This window comes from Astyanax mexicanus, chromosome 2 (genome assembly GCF_023375975.1).
Source record: "Astyanax mexicanus isolate ESR-SI-001 chromosome 2, AstMex3_surface, whole genome shotgun sequence".
Classification (NCBI taxonomy): domain Eukaryota; kingdom Metazoa; phylum Chordata; class Actinopteri; order Characiformes; family Acestrorhamphidae; genus Astyanax; species Astyanax mexicanus.
The window spans coordinates 68,696,894-68,702,893 of NC_064409.1; the positions used below are offsets into that span (position 1 = coordinate 68,696,894).

The 6,000-nt window shown below is 39.2% G+C and overlaps 1 protein-coding gene across 3 annotated transcripts in view; it reads left to right on the forward strand.

Moving 5' to 3' along the window:
- LOC103030201 (solute carrier family 4 member 11-like) overlaps positions 1–6,000 on the forward strand; it is a 73,428-nt gene that overhangs the window by 50,281 nt on the left and 17,147 nt on the right. The gene's annotated exons all lie outside the window — the stretch shown is intronic.

Below are 6,000 nucleotides of genomic sequence, written 5' to 3' on the forward strand. Positions count from 1 at the left end.
AAGAGGAAAAAAACAGGCAAAGAGGAAAAAAACAGGCAAAGAGGAAAACACTGGCAAAGAGGAAAACACTGGCAAAGAGGAAAACACAGGCAAAGAGGAAAACACAGGCAAAGAGGAAAACACAGGCAAAGAGGAAAACACTGGCAAAGAGGAAAACACTGGCAAAGAGGAAAACACTGGCAAAGAGGAAAACACTGGCAAAGAGGAAAACACTGGCAAAGAGGAAAACACTGGCAAAGAGGAAAACACAGGCAAAGAGGAAAACACTGGCAAAGAGGAAAACACTGGCAAAGAGGAAAACACAGGCAAAGAGGAAAACACTGGCAAAGAGGAAAACACTGGCAAAGAGGAAAACACTGGCAAAGAGGAAAACACTGGCAAAGAGGAAAACACAGGCAAAGAGGAAAACACTGGCAAAGAGGAAAACACAGGCAAAGAGGAAAACACTGGCAAAGAGGAAAACACTGGCAAAGAGGAAAACACTGGCAAAGAGGAAAACACTGGCAAAGAGGAAAACACAGGCAAAGAGGAAAACACTGGCAAAGAGGAAAACACAGGCAAAGAGGAAAACACAGGCAAAGAGGAAAACACAGGCAAAGAGGAAAACACTGGCAAAGAGGAAAACACAGGCAAAGAGGAAAACACTGGCAAAGAGGAAAACACATGCAAAGAGGAAAACACTGGCAAAGAGGAAAACACATGCAAAGAGGAAAACACTAGCAAAGAGGAAAACACAGGCAAAGAGGAAAACACAGGCAAAGAGAAAACATAGGCAAAGAGAAAACATAGGCAAAGAGAAAACACAAGCAAAAAGGAAAAACACAGGCAAGGCTAAAAAAAACAGGCAAAGAGAAAAAAATGCAGGCAAAGCTAAAAAAAAAAACACGGGAAAAGAGAAAACACAGGCAAAGAGAAAACACAGGCAAAAAGGAAAAACACAGGCAAGGCTAAAAAAAAACACGGGCCAAGAGGAAAAAAACACAGGCAAAGAGAAAACACGGGCAAAGTGAAAACACAGGCAAAAAGGAAAAACACAGGCAAGGCTAAAAAAAAAAAAAAAAAACACAGGCAAGGAAACCAGCATTGTACAATGATAATCTATCAATACTCAGCACAGTTGAAGTGGCGTGAGGGGTTTAAATAGGCCAGAGATCAGGTGTTAGTAATTTGGTGATTGACTTCCTGGAGGAGTGTGTGTGTGTATTGTCCTCCCGTGTGTATTGTCATGTGATTGTGAGTGTCAGTGTGTGATGCATCCTGGGTATTGTAGTCCAGAGACTGGAAATTTCACATAGAGCTGAGTGTGGGAGAGACAGGAGTGCTGTCAGTGCCACGCATGACAGGAATAGTCTACACTAAACTGGGATCATCTACAATGCTTTAAATAACCCCATAGACCCTGCATTTAGTCTCACACTTTATCACTCTTATAACCACTGTGCTGACATAATTAATATTAATTTTATAGACCCATGATTCACAACACATGATCATCCAAATGGTTTACAATTTACAATAATTTACAACAGTCTCTGTATTAAAATGAATAATTGAATATTAAACCTAGGGTGTAATGGGTAGGGGTGTGACGAGATCTCGTGGCATGAAATCTCACGAGATTAAAACGTGACGATATTTCTTGTCAAGCTTAAACCTGTCTCGTGGGAAGAAAAAACTGTTTAGTGTGGACTTTTTAAGAGGGATCTGGCAACACAGTAGCGATACAGCGAATGTGGTCACTGAGCAGACAGCAGCATCTATCTATCTATCTATCTATCTATCTATCTATCTATCTATCTATCTATCTATCTATCTATCTATCTATCTATCTATCTATCTATCTATCTATCTATCTAACTAGGGTTATGCATAGTTACATTACAAGAGATTTAGGAGAAAAAAACACAAACCATAGGCTTAATATGACTGGTTGTGGTTTGCACTTATTGTTTGCACTATATAAGACCTAGAAAAGTTTTATTTTTATTTCATTTTTGACAATTTCTTTAAAATTTTATTTTAAAATCTCGTCTCGTCTTGTTTTTGTGAACCCAGTATCATGTCTCGTCTCATCTCGTGATATTAGTGTCTCGTCACACCCCTAGTAATGGGTGAAAGAAAGATGTATTGATTGTACTAAATTGTATTTAATATATTTAAAACTAAGGCTAAAAAAAGTGTAACCTTATTAAGTATAACCTTCACTGCTGGCAAATGTGTAAGTCCTTGTACAGTACAGACTGTACCACAGTGTTCTTGCTGCTTGTGTGAACATCCATGTAATACTATTTCCATGTTGTTGAGCTCTGAAAAAAGTCTAGCAGGTAAAGGTACCACTTTGAGGTTGTAGAACTACTTGTACCAGGACTACAGTTATCTTAGAGTCTTTTTGTGAACACCATATGAGACGGATAATACTGGAAGTAGTACTCTCGGGCAAGATAGCGTGCAATTGTATATCATTACAGGCCGGGGAGCTCTCTGTGCTGTTTACTTTGGTGTTTTTCTAAGATAGGAGCAAAAGTTGCGGGTCTGAGTGTGTATAAGCCTGACTTTTTTTTCCTGAAAGCATGCTTAACAGCCATTACCATATGCTCTGCAAGCCCATTGCACTGTGAATATCTGTGGATGTAGTGGGTGAGTTTAATCCCCCAAGATGCTGCAGTCCTTTGGACATCTGTTCTTGTAAATGGGACATGATCATTTACCGGTTCCTTGGCAATTCCAAGTCTGGCAAAAAAACTGCTTTTATCTCCCCAGTGAGTGTGTAAGCTGTCTTTAGGCAGGTTTAGCACTTTTTTGAGATGTAGCGCAACACACTCATGTAGGAAAACCCATTGAGTTCACATTTATTGGTATCTGTTAGAGAGTTCAAAGTATTCCAAAGTTTTAATGGTTCTTTTGAAGTTCTCTAACTTGTTCTGGACCTGTTGGCATGTCTTGCGCATTTCTACTGTATGCTCATGTAAAGTCATGTGACTTTCCTGGCCGGCACATCCATGCATCCTGTACGGCCTGATGAACAGAACGCAATCATTAGTCCAACGTTTCAAGAGGTTTGTGATCTTGATTTTCCATCTCTGTTGCCAGATGGATTAATATTAGTGTAGGTTGGAAACTCTAAACCAGTGCCAAAAGCACTATATTACTCTACAGAGTTCATCTGACATGCAGAACAGATTGCAGTACGCTGGTGGAACTTTATGCAACTTCTGTTGGTTGATTCCACCATAATATAAGCATTCTTTAAAGGTTGCATGATGTTAACATGGCAATGAGGCGATTTACACGATTTATTTGGTCAATTACAGTTTTAATGCAATTATCTTTTGTAATCTAAAATATCTGAAAACGCTACTCATTTCTGAAGTGTTTATCCCTCTTACCTTGGTTGCCAGCGCCTCCCACAGGCTAACAAGCGCATATTTTTTAAACATTCCGAAATTTGTACCGAAAAAAAAAAAAAGATCCAGCACTGTTCCAGCACTTTCCACACAAACACCCAGTAGGATAAAGCATATATTTAGCTAGAAATAAAACCTACCATTCCTAAAAACTGCAGCATCATCGCTCTCTGGTAAGGATTCATGATAATTGTTAATTGTGGAAAACAATAATAATCTCTCCTTCAAAGTTTCTTCGGTGACTCGTTTAGTGCATTATTTCTCAATTTTCAGTCACAAACCCACGTTTGACAGTTGGTATAATGGTTTGATTAGGTCAAGTCAAGAGTCAAGTCAAGAGGCTTTTATTGTCATTACATCTGAGTACAGGTACACAGTGTGATGAAATTACGTTCCTCCGGAACCATGGTGCAACATAGAACAACAAGCAATAGACAACATAAAGTGCAGGAGTGACGGCAGTGCAACATAAAATTATAAAATTATAACACTAAATAACAATAAATACAATAAATACAAAAGACGAGACAATTTAAAGACAGGACAGTGCAGTACCGATACGGTATAATAAAGTGTATAGTGGGGATAAGGTGCAGAGATGTGTGACATACTGTAACATATATAATCACAGCAGTTACTGAGGTAGAGTTTATAGTTTTTAAGAGTGCAGCAAATAAAGTCATGTCAGCCTCTGTGTGCTGACTGGGTGTGTGTGTGGGTGAAGTTCAGTTCTTTGTGAGTGTAAGGGGGGGGGGGGTGTACAGTTTAGTTTTGTGCGAGTGTGTTGGGTGAGTGGTGGGTGGGGTGGGAGTTCAGTTCTGTCTCTGTGCGTTGAGAAGTCTGACTGCCTGGTGGATGAAGCTGTTGCAGAGTCTAGTAGTGGAGGCTCGAATGCTCCTGTATCTTCTGCCAGACGGCATCAGAGCGAAGAGTCCGTGTGAGGGATGGGTGGGGTCGTCCACAATGCTGGTGGCTTTGCGGATGCAGCGTGTGGTGTAGATCTCGGTGATGGAGGGAAGAGAGACTCCGATGATTTTCTCAGCTGTCCGCACTATCCGCTGTAGGGTCTTGCGGTCTGAGGTGTTGCAATTCCCAAACCAGACGGTAATGCAGGTGCTCAGGATGCTTTCTACAGTCCCTCTGTAGAACATAGTGAGGATGGGGGGGTGGGAGATGTGCTTTGCTCAGTCTGGGTAATTATTGGAATAATAGTTGGAAAATAAAATGGTAGCTTTAACGCTACTGCATTTAATGGTGTGAATCATGTAAGGAAACAGAACTGCTATGGACTGGCAGATGCCACATTCATCATAATTTTCCTTCTTGAGTCAAGTTGTCAAGTTTTTTTGGATGTTCTTAGAGCGTTTTTATTTAACATTTTAATGGAACCGTTTTTTCTGTAACGTGACAGGATAACCTACATAGAACCTTTTCAAAACTTTAGGTAAAACTTGCTATAAGTTCTTGTAACATTCTCTGTTAGCTGGGAATGTGCTGGTTAGCTTTTAGCCTTTCCACTCACTTTTTCATTTAATATGTGTTTAGATCCAGTTTGATTCAGCTGTGATAGTCCAGTTTGCTTTCGAGGGAATGGACAATGGGAAGAACAGAAAGGCTAAAAGCTAGTGTTGGCTAACATCGTCTGTCAACTAAGCCGTCTGGGTTCAAATCTCACATCACCCCTGTTTCATTTCAGTTTGACTCAATCTGCTCTCGGCCTTGTCTACTCTACCCTTGGGTTATGTTAACTATTTCTACTTGGTAGCTCACCTAGTTAGGTGACAGTGCTGTAAACCATAGGACCTGGGTTCAATTCCCTTCCTGGGTGACCCCTTACTATATATACAGGACAGAAGGTCAAACTTGTTTAAATCTGACTATTGAAATGAAATGATTGATCTTTACGTACACTATTTAAAAAACACATATGCATGTTTTTCCAAATGGTCAATGACCAAAATGGTTCCAAAGTGGTTTAAGGACACCAAAGTCAAAGTTTTGGAGAGGCCATCACAAAGCCCTGATCTCAATCCTATTAAAGATAAATAAATATAAATAAATGTTACATATATAAATAAATAAATATTTTTGGGAATATAAACTGATTTCAACTGTACATTAAGAAATTAAATGTGAATTTAAAGCCAGATGCAAAACTAGAGTGGTTTGAGAGGAAAAAGTAAGAGGTTAAATATGTCAGACATACAGTAGTTCCAAGAAAACCTGATGCCAGGTATAAAATAAATTGTGCAAATACTTCAAATATGCTTCTTAGGAAATGAGACATGGTGCATATAATAATAATACCTGTGTTTTTCTGCCTCTGACACACTGCAATCAAACAAAGTGGACCTGGTATTAAAAAAGTGGCACTTCAGAAACCTTACTGAATTGTTTCTTTCACTTCACATCTGATTCAGCAAAGGAGAAATGCAGCGTTTTCAATTCTCTTACTCTGTAATTGGCCTACTTTCAAAACTTTGTGCTGAGTAACTGTTATCCAGATATGAGAGATATATTTCCAGCCGCTTTCATGTATTTTTAATTTTCATAGAGATATAATATAGACATTTTCATCAAATGTCAAAGTGATTCA